This window comes from Arachis hypogaea, chromosome 18 (genome assembly GCF_003086295.3).
Source record: "Arachis hypogaea cultivar Tifrunner chromosome 18, arahy.Tifrunner.gnm2.J5K5, whole genome shotgun sequence".
Taxonomy (NCBI): Eukaryota; Viridiplantae; Streptophyta; class Magnoliopsida; order Fabales; family Fabaceae; genus Arachis; species Arachis hypogaea.
In genome coordinates, this window is record NC_092053.1 from 99,509,053 (window position 1) to 99,530,754 (window position 21,702).

At 41.3% G+C, this 21,702-nt stretch overlaps 3 non-coding genes across 3 annotated transcripts; 1 reads left to right on the top strand and 2 right to left on the bottom strand.

The window, feature by feature from the left end:
• Positions 1–863: 863 nt before the first annotated feature.
• LOC112774376 (small nucleolar RNA R71) lies at positions 864–970 on the bottom strand. Its single transcript, XR_003188869.1, has one exon. It is a non-coding gene; the product is annotated as a small nucleolar RNA R71 (small nucleolar RNA).
• Positions 971–13,829: 12,859 nt separating this feature from the next.
• LOC112773863 (small nucleolar RNA R71) lies at positions 13,830–13,936 on the bottom strand. The gene has a single exon (XR_003188388.1). It is a non-coding gene; the product is annotated as a small nucleolar RNA R71 (small nucleolar RNA).
• A 7,183-nt stretch (positions 13,937–21,119) lies between these two features.
• On the top strand, positions 21,120–21,227 carry LOC112774604 (small nucleolar RNA R71). The gene has a single exon (XR_003189083.1). It is a non-coding gene; the product is annotated as a small nucleolar RNA R71 (small nucleolar RNA).
• Positions 21,228–21,702: the final 475 nt, after the last annotated feature.

The following is a 21,702-nucleotide window of genomic DNA, read 5'->3' on the forward strand; positions in this document are numbered from 1 at the left end:
GGATTGATTTTGTATCAACAATGATTAAATTGGTGGATAAATAGATTGAGCATTTTCCTTTTGTTTGATTTAGTTTCATCTGAGTAATTTACTTTCAGTTTTAGTTATTTCTTTCCCTTTACCTTTCACCCATTAGTGGTGTTACCTGCATTTTGTTTTAATATTTGGTTCACTGACCCACTAACTGTTTGATATATTGCATCACTCACACTAACAGTATTTCTGCAGAAAATATTGTCTGCATCTATCTTTCTTGCTTGTGCCTTATTGGGTGTATGACAGGTAGAAGAAGCATAGCTTCAACTTCCTTTGATTCTGAACCTGAGAGGACCTTCCTTAGATTAAGGAGGGAAGCAAGAGGGAAGACAGTAGTTGGTGCTGAGGAAGAGGAGGAGCACTTTGAACCAGACATGGATGAGAATATGGAGAACCATCATGAAGAAGAGGTTCACAACCATAGCAGAGAAGGTCCAGCGCATCAGGCTGGACAAGAGAGAAGAGTTCTGGGTTCTTACATCAACCCAAATCCAGGAAACTGTGGAAGTAGCATCCAAAGGCCAACCATACATGCCAACAACTTTGAACTAAAGCCACAGCTCATCACCCTTGTTCAGAACAATTGTTCATTCGGAGGAAGTGTCCAAGAAGACCCCAATCAACATCTAACCACCTTCCTGAGGATATACGATACTGTGAAGTCTAATGGTGTTCACCCTGACACCTATAGACTACTTCTGTTTCCCTTCTCACTCAAGGACAAAGCATCTAAATGGCTGGAATCCTTTTCAAAGGAGAGTTTAGCAACCTAGAAAGACGTGGTGAACAAATTCTTGGCAAGATTCTATCTTCCTCAACGAATCAATAGGTTGAGAGCTGAGGTATAAACCTTCAGGCAGCAAGATGGTGAGACTCTATATGAAATATGGGAGAGGTTTAAGGACCTGACAAGAAGATGCCCGCCAGATATGTTCAATGAATGGGTGCAGTTGCACATTTTCTATGAAGGCCTTTCGTATGAATCAAAGAAGGCAGTAGACCACTCATCCGGGGGATCTCTGAACAAGAAGAAGACCATTGAAGAAGCCATAGATGTCATTGAGACTGTAGCAGAGAATGACTACTTCTATGCTTTTGAAAGAGGCAACACTAGAAGAGTGATGGAGCTGAACAATGTGGATGCACTGCTAGCTCAAAACAAGCTTATTACCAAGCAGTTGGCTGACCTTACCAAAAAGATGGAGAGGAATCAAGTGGCAGCAATCACCACCTCAGCAGCAGCTCAAGAAGGAGTGAATGATGAAGCAGAGGGTGATCAGGAACAAGCCAACTACATTGGAAATTCACCTAGGCAGCACCATGACCCATACTCCAAAACATATAATCCCGGTTGGAGGAACCACCCAAACTTTGGGTGGGGAAACCAACAGGATCAAGGCCAAGATCAGAGACGCCACAACCCCAACAACAATGCAGCTCACCAACACTCCACACAGAGGTCATATCAACACCCACCTAACAACACCTCTCAACATCCATACCAAAGTCAAAATGGCCCTTCTCATCCTTCCAATCTCAACTCTTCATATTCGGAAGAAAGACTATCAAGGATTGAGACTCTACTTGAGGGCATATGTAAGGAAATCCAAGATAACAAGGTGTTCAAGGAGGAGGTGCGAGCCAATATCAAGAACCAGGGAGACACCATCAAGAGGCTGGAGTTTCAATTGGGATACCTTTCTGAGAAGATCCCCAAACCTACTGATAGCTTTCCAAGTGACACAGAAAAAAATCCGAGAGGTGAAGCAAAGAAGGTCAGATGGGAAGATTGCAAGATGGTTACTATAAGTGATAAGGAGACTGAGGAAGAGCCGAACAAACCATTAGAACAACGTGAAGATACATCAGCAGAAAAGCAGGAAGAGAATCATCAAGAAACCACAATCACACAGAAGGAGCTGCTGAGACTCTATGCACCCTTTCCCCAAATACTCAATGGTGGTGTAGAGAAGAGAATATACTCAAGGTTTCTTGACATGTTTGCATCTCTCCATGTAAATATACAATTCATCAAGGCCCTCCAACAAATGCCCTCATAAATTAAGTATATGAAGGAGCTGCTAACCAGGAAAAGCTCACTCAAGGGAGGACAAACAATAGTGATGAATAAGGAGTGCAGTGCTCTCATTCAAACAGAGTTGCCTACAAAAAGGAAAGACCCAGGGTGTTTTCACATCCCCTGTGCCATAGGAAAAACACTGATTGATAAGGGACTTTGTGACCTGGGAGCAAGCATCAACTTAATGCCTCTATCTCTAATGAAGAAGCTGCAGATCAATGAGCTAACGCCCACAGACGTAGTCATCAGGCTGGCTGACAAAACTCAAAAACAAGCAGTGGGAATGGTTGAAAATGTGTTGGTGAAAGTGGAAAACTATTTCCTCCCCACAGATTTTGTCATATTGGAAATGGAAGAGAGTCCCATCCACCCAATCATATTGGGAAGACCGTTCCTAGCTACAGCCAGAGCACTCATAGATGTGGAGCGAGGAGAGCTAATACTGAGGATACATGATGAACAACTCGCATTCAATGTCTTCAAACCCTCACAAGAAGCAGACCAGGAAAACAAGGAACCAAGGGAAAATCACAACAAAGCACTGGTGGAAGAAACAAGCACTGAAGCACAAAATGTACACATGGGAATCCCCTTGGTTGATAAGCAAAACAGCCAGAAGGTGTCACAGCTAAAGAAAACTCAAGTGGAGCCAAAACCACCAGAATCATATGAGACCAGCAAAAAAATCTCCCTAGGAAAAGAGACCACAAAGAGCAGGATAACAGCAAAAGAAACAAAGAAGAAGGCACCAAGGAGATGGAGGAACAAGAAGATCCCTACAGAAGATTTCTCTCCAGGGGATAAAGTGATCTCAGCTTACTTCCCAGATATCCCACCTCATCTCCCCACCATCCCATCTCAGCTACCCAAGGTTTTCACCATCAACAAAGTTCTCTTCCTAGAACATGTAGAGATCCTTGATGAAGCCAATGGATATAGGTTTACTGCAAGAGGAGAAGATCTGAAGCACTACCAGTCACCCTGACAAAAGGCAGAACGTCAAGCTAGTGACGCTAAAGAAGCACTTCATGGGAGGCAACCCATGTTTTACATGCTTTTAAAGTAGTTAATAAAACAAGGTTCATGAAATTCAAATCAACTTTGACATATCCTTGAATGCAACATATAGTGAAGAACAAGTTTGGTGTTCAAGGCACACTAAGAGAACATGAATGCAACTCATAGCATGTCACTCTTAGCACCTTGAACAAATCTTCTTACACCACAGTGCCACAAACTAAATTTGGTGTCACCAATGTTGCATACATGGACATTTAGTTGGTTAGTTGGTTTGCACTCATGAATAGCAATTAGTAACTAGAAACAAAAATTTTAAAAAGTAGTTACTCTTTCTCTTCTTTTTTTTAAATTTTGCCGCCACTTTCCACAATTTTATTAATCATATTTCTTTTATACTGTAGGAGAATTGATGGGACAATTGAAGGAGGATTCGGCCACCACAAAAAGAGAGGACTATACACGTGTCTTCAAGGAGATTGCATTGGGAATTGTCGCCATGCAACATTGGAAGAAGAACAAGCTTGGAAACTGAACCAACCCCATCATAAAGTTGATGATCCTTGTGCTCATCCATTGCTAAACCCCATCCGTCCATCACATAACCACCCCATCAATCCACACCTTTCATTCACTCATCACTTTCCTATATAAGTGATTCCTAGTCCGTACTCCCCTTCACATTCCAAATCCCATTCTTTATACTTCACACTTTCGGAACCCAAATCCCTTCATCTCACCCTATCCAAACCCAACCGAATTTCACCATTTATCCACAACCCCTCAACACTTTCACACATCAACTCTTACTCATGGCATCATCGAGCTCCAAGAGGCAAAAGAGAAAGGAACCGGTTGAGGGCAGCCCTTTTGATGAAGGGAAATTTAAAACTGCATTCCATAAACTTGAATTTGAACGGATAAAGCTCAAAAAGATATTGCCTGAGTTAACATTCCAGTTCAACGAGGATTGGCAAAGGCTCACAAATCCAGAAGCAAAGATAAATGCAAACCTCATCAAAGAATTCTATGCAAATGTGGTCAGAGAAGACAAAACTAAGGTCCCCACCTTCAAAAGTTATGTGAGAGGAACAGAGGTGGACTTCAGCCCCAATGCCTTAACGAGGGTTCTTCAGCTGAAATCGCCACATTTTGATGAGCCCAGTTATCATGTAAGAATAAGTAATGGCCCCGACAATGATGAACTTGAAGAAATTGTGAATGATATGTGTGTTATAGGATCTGACTAGGAAAGGTATTCGGATAGAAGACCTCAGTTCATCAGGAGAGGAAACCTCATCCCGGAAGCCAAGGGATGGTTTGAGCTCGTGAGGAGATCTATCCTCCCAGCTGCAAATAATTCGGAGGTTAACACTACTCGAGCTACTATGGTACATTGCTTAATAAAGGGTGGAGGCATCAATCTGCACGAGATTATAGCTGAGGGGATTCAAGAGTCAGCCGAGAAGAATGATCCATGTGCTAGACTTTGGTACCCCAGCACCATCCTTAGACTATGTACGAAAGCCAAGGTAGTCTTCGAGGACAACAATCCAAGTTGGGTAAACCCTGGAAGGTCAGTCACGTTACAGCGAATAACTTATGTGGCACCCGCCCAACAACAAAGAAGGCCTCAAATAGGGAAAAGAACATCACAAGAAGAACCTCACCAAGAAGAACCTCATCAGGAAGAATACCAGCAAGAAGAGCACTATGATCTAACCAATATAAATCTGGGCCACATTCAAGGAGCCATTGAGGACTTGGCAAGGAGATATATGGAAGGGCAAGAGCAACAACTACACATTCAATCCCAAAGGATGGATCGTCAAGAAGAACTCCTTTCTAATTGGATGAATCAACAAGGGGAGTGGCAGAAACAGCAAATGGAACACTACTCCCAGCTCACTCAAGCCATCAATCAAGTGACTGAAAGGCAAGAGCGTCAAGATAAACACCTTCAAGAACTCAACCAACGTCAGCTAGCTCAGACAAAGGAATTCAATGAGTTCAGCGTACTTAGTGAAGGACGGCAACTACATAGGGAGGAGTTCAACATAAACACTCAAACCAAGTTGAACTATATGTCTGGTCATATGCATAATCTACACTCTGCAATCCCTAGGTATGATGAGGTCCAAAAAGATCTCACAGAACAAGAGGAAAGGAAGGTGAAACAGAAGAAGGAAACATTGAAAAAGAAGATGGAAGATGCTGGCTTCTGGAAAAAGTTGATTGGAAAAAGCAAGGGAAGTGGGAGTGCAAGCACTCAAGAAAAACACAAAGAGGACAAACAAGAAGGAGAGCGCGAACAACCTCATGAGTAAAAGGTGGTGGAGTTCCCTCATTGTCCCATCTTTTTCAAGTATTAAATAAGAAAAATCATGTATGAAATAGAACATGCTTCCATGGTAGTTTAGGATTTTCAATGCTGTCTTTAGTATTTTTCTTGCCTTTTTCATATGTGTGCTGGTTCAAGTTATCTATCTTCATCTGCATCTTGCTTATTGTATGTTTGTCCTTTTAAGCTAAATAAAAAGAGATGTTATGAAAGACCAAAGTGGAGTTCAATTTGTGGAGTAAGTCCTAAAATTTGTGGTGTAGTAATCACTTAGCTAAGTTGGTTCACCAACAAGGTGGGAAGGTAACTATCTGTCATAAATCATATGCTTGAAACACACCCCATGAGACTAGCTAAATAATAAGATCCCAATAAGAAAAAGGAAAAGAACACTAAGAGTTGAAAAAAGAAAGAAAGGTAATAAAGAATAAGGCTAGGCACCAAGGGCTTGAACCTTGAGGGATGTGTTTGTGGTGCTCTTGTACCAAGGATCTGCTTGGATGAATAAGTTCTTAGGAGTACTTCATCACTTGGTAACTTGGGTTAACTAACCCAGGATTATCAACTGAAAATCCACTATCAAGAGCAACCTTGCTACAGAACATTTAGTAACCCAAAGAGGTGCTGGACACCATGACCTCAAGGAAAGAAAATAACAAACCATGTGCCTGTGGTGTGCATGTATGGAGGAGAGAGACTTGAGGGAGTAAGTCCTTAGGTGCATCAGTTTTTCCATCTGTTTGTTGCAGAAATGGCCACCACCATCACTAACAAGACCCTTGGGCACTCTATATCTAGTGAATATGTGCTTCTTAAGGAATTGAAGGACAATCTGTGCATCACAGGTGGTTGTGGCTATGGCTTCCACCCACTTTGAGACATACTCCACTGCCACCAAGATGTATCTGAAAGAGTAGAAAGGGGGAAAGGGTCCCATGAAATCAACCCCCATAGATCAAATAGCTCCACATCCAGAATGAAATTTTGAGGCATCTCATTCCTTCTTGTCAGCCCTCCAGCTCTTTGGCATTTATTGCACTGGTGAACAAACTCTCTGGCATCCTTGAAGATAGTTGGCCAATAGAAGCCACTCTGCAGTATCTTTGCAGCTGTTCTTTCTGGTCCAAAGTGTCCACCATAGGCTGAACCATGGCAATGCCACAATATATCTCTCATTTCGTTTTCAAGGACACACCTCGTAATTACTCCATCAGAGCATCTCTTGAATAAGAAAGGTTCGTCCCACAAGAACCTTCTTGCTTCATTAATTAGCTTCTTCACCTGTTGCTTGGAGAATTCTTGGGGTATCTTCCTTCCCACTTTGTAGTTTGCTATGTCGGCAAACCAAGGTGCTTGCTGAACTTGAAAAAGGTGCTCATCAAGGAAATTCTCATTCACTTGCTGTGGTCTATCCTGATTGGCTTCTTGTGGCACTCTTGATAAATGATCTGCTACTTGATTATCACTCCCCTTTCTATCTCTTACTTCAATATCGAACTCTTGTAGCAACAGCACCCACCTAATAAGCCTTGGTTTTGAATCCTGTTTAGACATTAAATACTTGAGAGCAGCATGGTCAGTATATACTATAACTTTGAACCAATCAAGTATTGTCTAAACTTATCAAATGCATATACAATTGCCAAAAGCTCTTTCTCGGTGGTGGTATAATTTTTCTGTGTTTCATTTAACACTTTGTTGGCATAATATATGACATGGTGCAGCTTGTCTTTCTTTTGCCTCAACACAGCACCAATAGCAAGATCACTTGCATCACACATAAGTTCAAAAGGTAGTTTTCAATCAGGGGGTGTGATAATTGGTGCTGTAATGAGTTTTTTCTTTAAGGTTTCAAAGGCATGTTTGCAAGTGTCATCAAAGATGAAAGGGCTATCAAGCATTAGCAAATTCCTCAATGGTTTTGCTATTTTTGAAAAATCTTTGATGAACCTCCTATAAAAGCCAGCATGCCCAAGAAAGCTCCTTACTGCTTTCACATTAACAGGTATAGAAAGTTTTTCAATAATTTCTATTTTAGCTTTATCAACTTCTATACCTTTGCATGATACTTTATGCCCAAGAACTATCCCTTCAGGAACCATAAAATGGCACTTCTCCCAATTTAACACCAGGTTAGTTTCTTTGCATCTTTTCAAAACAAGAGTTAAATGATGCAGACAAGTGTTAAATGAATTGCCAAAGACAGAAAAATCATCCATGAAGACTTCTAAAAATTTTTTCACCATATCAGAGAAAATGGAAAGCATACACCTTTGAAAGGTGGCTAGGGCATTGCACAGCCCCAAGGGCATCCTCCTGTAGGCGAAAACTCCAAATAGACATGTGAAGGAAGTCTTCTCTTGATCCTTGGGGTCCACCACTATTTGATTGTACCCAGAGTATCCATCTAGGAAGCAGTAATAAGCATGACCTGCCAATCTCTCCAACATTTGATCAATAAAGGGTAGAGGGAAGTGATCTTTTCTTGTAGCATCGTTCAATCTCCTATAGTCTATGCACATTCTCCACCCAGTCACTGTCCTAGTGGGGATTAACTCATTCTTCTCATTAGTGATGACTGTCATTCCTCCCTTTTTTGGTACAACTTGAACCGGACTCACCCATGAGATGTCAGAGATTGAAAAAATTATCCCAGCATTCCATAGCTTCATGACTTCTTTTTGAACTACCTCCTTCATGGCTGGATTGAGCCTTCTTTGGGGTTGAACCACAGACTTTGATTCTTCTTCCAGAAGAATTTTATGCATATAAATGGCTAGGCTAATGCCTTTGATATCCTCAATTGTCCAACCCAAGGCTGTTTTGTGAGCTTTCAACACTTCAATCAACCTTGTTTCTTCTTCCACATTCAAAGAGGAGTTGTCATTGGCAGGGCCTCTTCTTCTCCCAGGAACACGTATTTGAGGTGAGGGGGAAGAGGCTTCAACTCCTGTTTTGGCTTCTCCTTCTCCTTATCTTCACTGGAGATTTCTGTCACTTCCTCTTCTTGTTCCTCCTCCACTTCTTCGTCCTGTAGTTCATGACAAGTGGCTTCTAACATTTCCTCTACCAGACTTTCTATCATATCCACCTTCATGTAGTTCCCTTGTTCAGGGGGGTGTTGCATTGATTTGAAGACATTGATGACCATTTGCTCATTATGCACCCTGAAGATCATCTCTCCCTTCTCTACATCAATAATAGCTTTGGCTGTGGCTAGAAATGGCCTTCCCAAGATGATTGAATTGTTTCCTTCTTCTTCTGTATCTAAAATTACAAAGTCTGCAGGGAAGATAAACTCCCCAACCTTCACTAATAGATTTTCCACAATGCCATTGGGTGTCTTGATTGATCTGTCAGCCATCACTAAAGACATCCTGGTAGGTTTGAGTTCTTCTATGGCGAGCTTTCTCATCATTGATAACGGCATCAGATTAATACTAGCACCAAGGTCACAGAGAGCTTTGTTTAAGGTCATCTTACCTATGGTACATGAAACTACAAAACTCCCTGGATCTTTGAGCTTTGGTGGAATACCCCCTTGAATCACGGCACTACATTCTTCAGTGAGAAGCACTGTTTTCTTCTCTTGCCAACTCCTCTTTTTGTTGATGAGCTCTTTCAAGAATTTTGCATATAGAGGCATCTTCTCTAATGCCTCAGCCAGTAGAATATTTATCTCCAATTTCTTAAAAACTTCAAGAAATTTAGGGAAGTGTTGGTCCTTAGTCTCCTTATTGAACCTTTGGGGATATGGCAATGGAGGTGTGAAGTTCACTCCCTGCCTGTGATCCTTGGTTGGTTCTTCCATTGCTTCCTTCCCTTTTCTTGAGATTTGTGGTTGGTCTTCTTTTTCTTGAGCTTGCTTGCTTGTTGTCATATCCTTGTTGCTGGCTTTCTCTTTCTCTGTTGGCTCTTTGTTGCTTTCCTTAGGCTTCTTGGTTGCTTCTTTGTTGTCCACCAATGTCTTCCCACTCCTTAGTTGTATAGCTTTGCACTCCTCTTTTGGATTAGGAATGATGTCGCTTGGTAATGAGCTTGATGGTCTCTCAATAGCAATTTGCTTGGAAAGCTGTCCAATCTGCCTCTCCATATTTTTCATGGAAGCTTCCTGGTTCTTTGTTGTCATTTCTTGGTGCTTCATCATTTTCTCCATTAAGAGCTCCAAGTTGGTGATCCTCTGAGAGTCTTGTGAGATTGGTTGGGTGTGGGGTGTTGAAGGTTGATGGTAAGTATTTTGGTTGGTGACTTGGTTATTGGATTGATGATGGTCAGAGTTGGGGTAAGTGTTTTGTGGTTTTCTGTATGTATTTTGGTTGTTATTCTACTGATTGTTGTGGTTTGTGTTTTTCCAACTGTTTTGGTTTGAATTCCTTTGTCATGGCTGTTGAGTCTGAGTGTGATTGTCTCCCCATTTGAGGTTGGGGTGGTTCTTCCAGGATGGGTTATAAGTGTCACCATAAACCTCATTGTGTTTAGAGCCTTGATTGTGCATGTAATTCACTTGTTCTTGCTGTTGATCTTCACAAGCTTCTTCACCTTGCCCCCATGTGGTTGATGGCTGACTTGTATTTACTGCTGCAACTTGGAGGCTATCAATCATCTTGGCCATTTGCTCAAATTGTTGCTAAATCTGCTGCTGCATCATTTTGTTTTGAGCTAGGATTAAGTCCACTCCTTCCAACTCCATCACTCCTTTCCTTTGTGATGGTTGGCGTTGCCTTTGGTGAGCAAAGAAATATTGGTTGTTAGCCACTATATCAATGAGATTTTAGGCCTCCTCTGCAGTCTTCATCAATTGTAAAGAGCCCCATGCTGAGTGATCCAGAGCCTCCTGAGATTTCAATGTCAAGCCTTCATAAAAAATCTGCAGTATGTCCCATTCATTGAACATTTCAGGAGGGCACTTCCTGATTAGAGCCTTGTATCTCTCCCATGCCTCATAGATGGGTTCAGTATCCATCTGTGTAAATGTTTGTACTTCAGTCTTCAATCTAATAATCCTCTGAGGCGGGTAAAATTTGGCAAGGAACTTGCTCACTAGATCTTTCCAATTGTTGATGTTATCTCTTGGAAAGGATTCCAACCATTGAGTAGCTTTGTCTCTGAGGGAAAATAGAAATAACAGCAGCTTGTAAATGTCAGGATGTACACCATTGGTTTTGACAGTATCACAAATCCTCAGAAAGATGGATAAGTATTGGTTTGGGTCTTCAAGTGGTTCTCCTCCATAGGAGCAGTTGTTTTGAACCAAGGTGATGAGCTGTAACTTTAGTTCAAAATTGTTTGCATTAACATTTGGGGTAAGAATGCTACTCCCACAATGTCTAGGATTTGCAAATGTGTAGGAAGCCAAAACTTTTCTCTGTGGTGGATTGTTGTTGTTGTTGGCTGCTCCTGCTGGTGGATTTGTTGGGTTTGTTGAGTGTTCCTCCATATCTTGGAATTCTTCTTCTGAATCCTCTTCTCCAACAATGCCTTTCCCTCTTTCTGCTCTTCTTAATCTCCTGAGGGTTCTTTCGTCTTGTTCACAAAACGAGGGTATAGCTCCCCTTGTCCCTGACATACAAACTAAACATAAAAATCACACAAAACCAGAAAAATAGTAACACTTCAATCCATTTCTAGAGTGAAGTTTTGGTTAGCTTAGGCAAAAATTCAAACAATTAATGTGTTAGTCAAAAATAAAGAAAAATTGCTTAATCTAGATCACCACCTCACTTAATCATTGTCAACCTAATCAATCCCCGGAAACGACGCCAGAAACTTGATGTGTTGGAAAACGATCCAACACAAAATTCACCGACAAGTGTACCGGGTCGCATCAAGTAATAATAACTCACGTGAGTGAGGTCGATCCCACACGGATTGAAGGATTGAGCAATTTTAGTTAGGTGGTTGATTTAGTCAAGCGAGCAAGATTTGATTTGAGTGATTTGTAATTGACAGAAGCTAAATTGCATGAACAGTAAAGGGAGAGGGGCAATTGACTGTAAATTAAAGGGCAAAGAAAGTAAAGAAGCTGAATCTTAAAGTGCAAACAGAAACTTAGATTGCAAGAAATGTAAATGACTGAAACTTAAAGTTCAAGAAATGTAAATTGCTTGAATTATAAAAGGAATTGGGAATTGGGATTGCAGAAATTAAACAAGAGAAAGTAAAATTGCAATGGATAGAAGAATAAAGGATGAATTAAACTAAAGTGAATCTCAAACAGAAAAGTAAATCAGCTTGAAGAAGCATTCAGCAAATGAACTAAAATGAAAATGCAGATCTCAGGGGTCAAGAGACTAGAAAACTAAGTTTAGATCTCACTACCTTCCTTGATCCAATTCAGAAAATAATTGCAGACAAAATGAAAGATGAAAATCAGTAAAAAAACTTGAATTGTGCAAAAAGGAACAAAGAGATCTCAAGGTGAGGTTGAGACAGAATTTCCTCAACTCTTCACTTTCAAGACTCAAGCAAGCTTTGCAGAAAAGAAAACAAGAAAACCCAGAGAGGGGGAGAACTCAATTCTCCTCCCAATTCTCCAAGATCCAAAATCAATTTACAGAATGAAAATTCTCAAAGAAGAAAAGGTGAAAGTAAAAGTTCCGGTCTTTTCTAAATCAAACTAGATTCTATTTATACACTTCCTTCTATTGATCATTAAGCCTTGAATTTGGGCCTTGGCCTTGATGGAATTGGGTTAAAGATAGCCCCGGTTGATTGCTCTTGGTCTTGAGAAGAACTCTGTTACATTATGGGCTTTAGGATCATTCACGTTTGAGTCAACGTTTGAGGTAAACGTTAACTCAAACGTTTGCGTGTTAGCATTATGCAGAACGGTGCTTTTCTGTCACTCATGTTTGAGTTCATGTTTGAGGTCAAACGTGAGCTCAAACGTGCTCCCTCCAAGGCAATTTTTGCAGCCAACATTTGACCTCACGTTTGAGGCAAACGTTGGCGCAAACGTTAGTCCTCCTGGGTGTGTTATTGTGCCAACGTTTGACCTCAAGTTTGAGGCAAACATTGGCGCAAACGTTGCTTCCTCCAGGGTTAATTTTTAAGCCAACGTTTAACCTCAAGTTTGAGGCAAACGTTGGTGCAAACGTTGCTTCCTCCAGGGTTAATTTTTGAGCCAACGTTTGACCTCAAGTTTGAGGCAAACGTTGGCGTAAACATTGGCATCTCCTGGGTATATTTTGAGCCAACGTTTGACCTCAAGTTTGAGGCGAACATTGGCGCAAACGTTGGCATCTCCTTGGTATATTTTTGAGCCAACGCTTGACCTCAAGTTTGAGGCAAATGTTGGCACAAACGTGAGCTCTTCCCAGGGTGGCTTTGCTGCCTTCATTTCCATTGCTGCCATTCCCTTTCTTCAACCTTCCTCCAAGCCTTTTGGTCACCTGTCATCAATCAATAAATACATCAAAGCTATGCTAAAATCATGAGACTTCTTCTCATCCTTGACATATAAGCAATTATAGCACAAAACCTCATGAAAATACATCAATTTACTCATGGTTGATTGAATCCAAATACACATGAATTTCTACCCAAATGGCTTACTTGTAACTCAAGAAAGTGTATAAAACTTATTAAAAACAACGGAAAAAGACTAGTAAAAATAGGCTAACATGCCTTGGCATCAGTTAGTTAGTAGTTGTTGATTGTTAAGTGCTCTTGCTTACTTGCATATTTTTGTTTTGCTTTTCATAATTGCATGGTTTTCATTGCCTCCTCAGTTGAATGACACGGTCGCTTCCAGACCCGAGCTTGGCCACTTTTGATCTAGAAATTAAAAGAACTTTAACTCATATAAGGCAAGCTCGGCGCCGGTTAGCTTTTGTGGATAGTGAATCGGGACCCCTTGGGGAAACCTCCCGCTCACTATCACCACCCATCCGTGACTATCATTCTCCAATCAACGAGGAGACTCTATATTCATCTGTGGGGAGTACTAAACTCTCTTTGAGTGACTCAGGTGACACCGTCATGGCGGACCCACCTCGAAGAATCACCTTGAAGGAGGCCGGAGCTCCTGATCTTGACTTTCAACCGCTTCAAATCTTGTATCCGGCTTTAGACCCAAATTTTGAGCTCAAGTCCGGCACGATAAACTTGCTTCCCAAATACAATGGACTGCCTGGGAAAGATCCTCTGAAGCATCTAAAGGATTTCCAAGTTGCATGTGCAACTACGAGAAGACATGGGGCGGATGAAGCCGCGGTGTTGGTCTTTGCTTTCCCTTTCTCTTTGGAGGAGAAAGTGAAGGAGTGGTTTTATACTCAACCAGGTGAAGTTAGATCCAATTGGAACTTGTTGCGTAAAGAGTTTTTGGAAAAGTTCTACCCTCCCCATAAAACCGACAAGTTACGAAGAGAGATCTCTTGCATTGTGCAACGGGATGGGGAGACTTTGTATGAGTATTGGGAGAGATTTAAGAAGTTGCTGGAGGCTTGTCCTCACCATAGGATTGATGAGTTGGTTCTTATCAGTTATTTCTGTCAAGGAATGCACCACCAAGACAAGCTTCTCTTAGATGCCGCGAGTGGAGGATCGTTGACCAAAAACAAGACCGCTGCCGAAGCATGGGAAGTCATATCTGATCTAGCAGACTCTACTCTACTCAACCCTATTCTAACCAAGACCCTCGAGAAAATGACAATCTTGTTGCGACAACTCACCCAAGGGCAACAAATCCCTCAAGCTTTGATAGTTGCCCCACCTCAACCTCCAAGAATTGAAGGACCACCAAAGATATGTGGTGTTTGTGCATGTAACACTCATTACACCGATGAGTACCCTCAGCTCCAAGAGGACACTACATTGGCGGTAGCTAACTCCTATCCATAAAGACTAAACTACAGCCAAGGACCCTACCAACATGGAAGCAATCAAAACCAAAGGTGGAACCAAGCCCCTCAAGCTCAACCCAACCAAAATGCTCAAGTCTACTACCATCAACATCTCCAAGGTCAACCACAATACCAACAATCATACCAACAACCCTCACAATCTCAACCTCAACCGAAATACCAACACCCCCATAGTAGGCCTAGCCCTCTGGTGCACGAAATTGTGATCCCTGGTAATGGCTCCAAAAACTTGGTGCTCTAATCTTAATTCATAACTTCGATACAACTAACCAGCAAGTGCACTGGGTCCTCCAAGTAATAAAACCTTACGTGAGTAAGGGTCGATCCCACGGAGATTGTTGGTATGAAGCAAGCTATGGTCACCTTGTAAATCTCAGTCAGGTGGATATCAAATGGTTATGGAGTTTTCGAATATTAATAATAAATAAACAGAAAATACAGATAGAAATACTTATGTAACTCATTGGTGAGAATTTCAGATAAGCGTATAGAGATGCTTTCGTTCCTCTGAACCTCTGCTTTCCTGCTGTCTTCATCCAATCCTTCCTACTCCTTTCCATGGCAAGCTTTATATAAGGCATCACCGTTGTCAATGGCTACATCCCATCCTCTCTGTGAAAAAGGTCCAAATGCTCTGTCACGGCACGGCTAATCATCTGGAGGTTCTCGATTATACTGGAATAGGATTCACCCTCCTTTTGCGTCTGTCACTACGCTCAGCACTCGCGAGTTTGAAGTTCGTCACAGCCATCCCTTCCCAGATCCTACTCGGAATACTACAGACAAGGTTTAGACTTTTCGGATCTCAGGAATGGCCATCCATGGGTTCTAACTTATACCACGAAGATACCAATAACTCGGACTCGGTCCCTGTATTAGATATCCAAGAGATATCCATTCAATCTAAGGTAGAACGGAAGTGGTTATTAGGCACGCATTCATGGGGGAATGATGATGACTGTCATGATCATCACATTCATAGTGAAGTGCGAATGAATATCTTAGAAGCGGAATAAGTTGAATTGAACATAGAACAGTAGTACTTTGCATTAAATCATGAGGAACAACAGAGCTCCACACCTTAATCTATAGAGTGCAGAAACTCTACCGTTGAAAATACATAAATGATAATGGAGTTCATTGGTCTTGGCCCCAGAGGGGAACCGGAGTAACCAAGACTGTGAATAAAATGATAAAAAGTTCTATATATACTAGACTAGTTACTAGGGTTTACAGAAGTAAGTAATTGATGCATAAATCCACTTCCGGGGCCCACTTGGAGTGTGCTTGGGCTGAGCTTGAAGTTTACACGTGTAGAGCCTTCTTTTGGAGTTGACCGCCAAGTTGTAACGTGTTTTTGGCGTTCAACTCTGGTTCGTGACGTGTTTCTGGCGTTTAACTCCAGACTGCAGCGTAGAACTGGCGTTCAATGCCCTTTTGCGTCGTCTAAACTCGAGCAAAGTATAGACTATTATATATTGATGGAAAGCCCTAGATGTCTAATTTCCAACGCAATTGGAAGAGCGCCATTTTGAGTTTTGTAGCTCAAGAAAATTCCCTTTGAGTGCAGGGAGGTCAGAATCCATTAGCATCAGCAGTCCTTCTTCAACCTCTGAATCTGATTTTTGCTCAAGTCCCTCAATTTCAGCCAGAAAATACCTGAAATCACAGAAAAACACAAAAACTCATAGTAAAGTCCAAAAATGTGAATTTAACATAAAAACTAATAAAAACATCCCTAAAAGTAACTAGATCCTACTAAAAACATACTAAAAACAATGCCAAAAAGCGTATAAATTATCCGCTCATCACAACACCAAACTTAAATTGTTGCTTGTCCCCAAGCAACTGAAAATCAAATAGGATAAAAAAGAAGAGAATATGCTATAAATTCCAAAATATCAATGAAACATAGCTCCAATCAGATGAGCGGGACTTGTAGCTTTTTGCCTCTTGAATAGTTTTGGCATCTCACTTTATCCATTGAAGTTCAGAATGATTGGCATCTATAGGAACTCAGAGTTCAGATAGTGTTATTGATTCTCCTAGTTTAGTATGTTGATTCTTGAACACAGCTACTTTATGAGTCTTGGCCGTGGCCCTAAGCATTTTGTTTTCCAGTATTACCACTGGATACATAAATGCCACAGACACATAATTGGGTGAACCTTTTCAGATTGTGACTCAACTTTGCTAAAGTCCCCAATTAGAGGTGTCCAGGGTTCTTAAGCACACTCTTTTTTGCTTTGGACCTTGACTTTAACCGCTCAGTCTCAAGTTTTCACTTGACACCTTCACGCCACAAGCACATGGTTAGGGACAGCTTGGTTTAGCCGCTTAGGCCAGGATTTTATTCCTTTAGGCCCTCCTATCCACTGATGCTCAAAGCCTTGGGATCCTTTTTATTTACCCTTGCCTTTTGGTTTTAAGGGTTATTAGCTTTTTGCTCTTGTCTTTTGGTTTTAAGAGCTTTTGGCTTTTTCTGCTTGCTTTTTCTTTTTCTATTTATTTATTTTTTTTCGCCATTTTTTTCTGCAAGCTTTGTATTCACTGCTTTTTCTTGCTTCAAGAATCATTTTTATGATTTTTCATATTATCAAATAACATGTCTCCTTGTCATCATTCTTTCAAGAGCCAACATATTTAACATTCTTAAACAACAACTTCAAAAGACATATGCACTGTTCAAGCATTCATTCAGAAAACAAAAAGTATTGTCACCACATCAATATAATTAAACTAAGTTGAAGGATAAATTCGAAACTCATGTACTTCTTGTTCTTTTGAATTAAAAACATTTTTTTTATTTAAGAGAGGTGATGGATTCATAGGACATTCATAACTTTAAGACAAGGTTACTAAATACTAATGATCATGTAATAAGACACTAACATAGATAAGCACTTAACATAAAGAAAATGAAAAACAGAAAATTTGAGAACAAGGAATGAGTCCACCTTAGTGATAGTGGCGTTTTCTTCTTGAGGAACCAATGATGTCCTTGAGCTCTTCTATGTCTCTTCCTTGTCTTTGTTGCTCCTCCCTCATTGCTCTTTGATCTTCTCTAATTTCATGGAGGATGATTGAGTGCTCTTGATGTTCCACCCTTAGTTGTCCCATGTTGGAACTCAGTTCTCCTAGAGAGGTGTTGATTTGCTCCCAAAAATTATGTGGAGGAAAGTGCATCCCTTGAGGCATCTCAAGGATTTCTCGGTGATGAGCTTCTTCATGCGTCTCTTGAGATCCATGAATAGGCTCTCTTGTTTGCTCCATCCTTTTCTTAGTGATGGGCTTGTCCTCATCAATGAGGATATCTCCCTCTATGTCAATCCCAGCCGAATTGCATAGATGGCAAATGAGGTGAGGGAAGGCTAACCTTGCCATAGTGGAGGACTTGTCAACCACCTTGTAGAGTTCTTGAGGTATAATCTCATGAACCTCCACCTCTTCTCCAATCATGATGCTATGGATCATGATGGCCCAGTCTATAGTAACTTCAGACTGGTTGCTAGTGGGAATGATTGAGCGTTGAATGAACTCCAACCATCCTCTAGCTACAGGCTTAAGGTCCAGTCTTCTCAGTTGAACCGGTTTGCCTTTTGAGTCAATCTTCCATTGAGCTCCTTCTACACATATGTCCATGAGGACTTGGTCCAACCTTTGATCAAAGTTGACTCTCCTTGTGTAGGGGCGTGCGTTCTCTTCTATTATTGGCAAGTTGAACGCCAACCTCACATTTTCCGGACTAAAATCTAAGTATTTCCCCCGAACCATGGTGAGATAATTCTTTGGGTTCGGGTTCTTACTTTGATCATGGTTCCTAGTGATCCATGCATTAGCATAGAACTCTTGAACCATTAGAATTCCGACTTGTTGGATGGGGTTTGTTAGAACTTCCCAACCTCTTCTTTGGATCTCATGTCGGATCTCCGGATACTCATTTTTCTTGAGTTTGAAAGGGACCTTGGGGATCACCTTCTTCTTGGCCACAACATCATAGAAGTGATCTTGATGGGCTTTGGAGATGAATCTTTTCATCTCCCAGGACTCGGAGGTGGAAGCTTTTGTATTCCCTTTCCCTTTTCTAGAGGATTCTCCGGTCTTAGGTGCCATCAATGGTAATGGAAAAACAAAAAGCTTTATGCTTTTACCACACCAACTTAGAATATTGCTCGCCCTCGAGCAAGAGAAGAAAGAATAGATGAAGAAAAAGAAGAAATAGAGGAGAGGGAGAGAGAGTTGTGTTTCGGCCAACAAGGGGAAGAGAGGGTTGTGTTGTGTGAAAATGAAGAAAAATGGAGGGGTTTATATAGTGGAGGGAGAGGGGTTAGGTTCAGCCATTTAGGGTGGGTTTGGGTGGGAAAGTGATTTTGAATTTTGAAGGTAGGTGGGGTTTATGAGGTAGGTTTATGGGAAAGAGTGGATGGATGTGAGTGGTGAAGGGGTAGTAGGGAAGAGAGGCTTGAGGTGATTGGTGAAGGATTTTGGGGAAGGGTGTTTATTGGGAAGAGAGGATGAATGAGAAGAGGGAAGAGTATGAGTGGAGGTAGGTGGGGATCCTGTGGGGTGCACAGATGCTGAGATGATCCTGTGGGTCCATAGATCCTGAGGTGTCAAGAAATTGCATCACTGCACCAATTAGGCATGTAAAATGCCTTTGCATGCAATTCTGGCGTTTAAACGCCGAATTGGTGCTTGTTCTGGACATTCAGCGCCCAGATGCAGCATGTTTCTGGCGTTGAATGCCAATTCTATGCTTGTTTCTGGCGTTCAGCGCCAGCTTTCCTCAGTGTGCATTTCTGGCATCTGAACGCCAGGATGCTGCTTGTTTTGGGCGTTCAACGCTAGATGCTCCTTACTGGCGTTTAAACGCCAGTAAGTCCTTCCTCCAGGGTGTGATTTTTCTTCTGCTGTTTTTGATTCTGTTTTTTATTTTTCTATTTATTTTGTGACACCACATGATCATGAACCTAATAGAACATGAAAGAACAATAAAAATAAAAATAAAATTAGATAAATAAAAATTGGGTTGCCTCCCAACAAGCGCTTCTTTAATGTCAATAGCTTGACAGTGGGCTCTCATAGAGCCACACAGGTGATCAGGTCAATTTTATAGACTCCCAACACCAAACTTAGAGTTTGGATATGGGAGTTCAACACCAAACTTAGAGTTTGGCTGAGGCCTCCCAACACCAAACTTAGAGTTTGACTATGAAGGCTCTGGTTGACTCTGTTTTGAGAGAAGCTTACTGTGCCTCTTTTCCATCTTTACAGAAAGGTGACCTTGAGTTTTAAACACAAGGAAGTCCTCATTCAATTGAAGGACTAATTCACCTCTGTCTACATCAATCACAGCTCTTGTTGTGGCTAGGAAGGGTCTTCCAAGAATGATGGATTCATCCTCATCCTTCCCAGTATCGAGGATTATGAAATCAGCAGGGATGTAAAGGCCTTCAACCTTTACTAACACGTCCTCTACTTGTCCATAAGCCTCTTTTCTTGAGTTGTCTGTCATCTCTAATGAGATTTTAGCAGCTTATACCTCAAAGATTCCCAGTTTCTCCATTACAGAGAGTGGCATGAGGTTTATTCCTGACCCAAGGTCACATAGAGCCTTCTCAAAGGTTATGGTGTCTATGGTACAAGGTATTAGGAACTTTCCAGGATCCTGTTTCTTCTGAGGCAGTCTCAGTTGATCCAATGCATTTAGTTCATTGGTGAACAGGGGAGGTGCATCTCCCCAAGTCTCTTTACCAAATAAATTGGCATTCAGCTTCATGATTGCACCAAGGAACTTGGCAACTTGCTCTTTAGTAACATCTTCATTCTCTTCAGAAGAAGAGTACTCTTCAGAGCTCATAAATGGCATAAGGAGGTTCAATGGAATCTCTATGGTCTCTAGATGAGTCTCAGATTCCTTTGGTTCCTCAGAGAGAAACTCCTTATTGATCACTGGACGTCCCAGGAGGTCTTCCTCCTTGGGATTCACGTCCTCCCCTTCCTCCTTGGGTTCGGCTATGATGGTTATATCAATGGCCTTGCACTCTCCTTTTGGATTTTCTTCTGTATTGCTTGGGAGAGCACTAGGAGGGGTTTCAGTGATCTTCTTACTCAGCTGACCCACTTGTGCCTCCAAATTTCTAATGGAGGACCTTGTTTCATTCATGAAACTCAGAGTGGCCTTAGATAGATCAGAGACTAAATTTGTTAAATTAGAGGTATTTTGTTCAGAGTTCTCTGTCTGTTGCTGAGTGGATGATGGAAAAGGCTTGCTATTGCTAAGCCTGTTTTTTCCACCATTATTAAAGCCTTGTTGAGGCTTTTATTGATCCTTCCATGAGAAATTTGGGTGATTTCTCCATGAGGGGTTATAGGTGTTCCCATAATGTTCACCCATATAATTTACCTCTGCTATTGCAGGGTTCTCAGGATCATAAGCTTCTTCTTCAGAAGATGCCTCTTGAGTACTGTTGGATGCAGCTTGCATTCCATTCAGACTCTGAGAAATCATATTAACTTGCTGAGTCAATATTTTATTCTGAGCCAATATGGCATTCAGAGTATCAATTTCAAGAACTACATTCTTCTGAGGCGTCCCATTACTCACAGGATTCCTCTCGAAAGTGTACATAAACTGGTTATTAGCAACCATGTCAATGAGTTCTTGAGCTTCTGCAGGCGTTTTCTTTAAGTGAATGGATCCACCTGCAGAAGTATCCAATGACATCTTAGCTAATTCAGACAGACCATCATAGAATATATCTAGGATGGTCCATTCTGAAAGCATGTCAGAAGGACACTTTTTGGTCAGTTCCTTGTATCTCTCCCAAGCTTCATAGAAGGGTTCACCTTCTTTCTGTCTGAAGGTTTGAACATCCACTCTAAGCTTACTCAGCTTTTGAGGAGGAAAGAACTTGGCTAAGACAGCCTTGACCAGCTTATCCCAAGAGTTCAGGCTATCCTTAGGTTGAGAGTCCAACCTTATTCTAGCTTTGTCTCTCACAGCAAAAGGGAAAAGCATGAGCCTGTACACTTCAGGATCTACTCCATTAGTCTTAACAGTATCACATATCTGCAAGAATTCAGTTAAGAACTGAAAAGGATCTTCAGATGGAAGTCCATGAAACCTACAGTTTTGTTGCATCAGAGAAACTAATTGAGGTTTAAGCTCAAAGTTGTGTGCTCCAATGGCAGGGATGGAGATGCTTCTTCCATGTAAATTGGAATTAGGTGCAGTGAAGTCACCAAGCATCCTCCTTGCATTATTATTATTTTCGGCTGCCATCTCCTCTTCCTGTTCGAAAATTCCTGTAAGGTTGTCTCTGGATTGTTGTATTTTAGCTTCTCTTAGTTTCCTTTTCAGA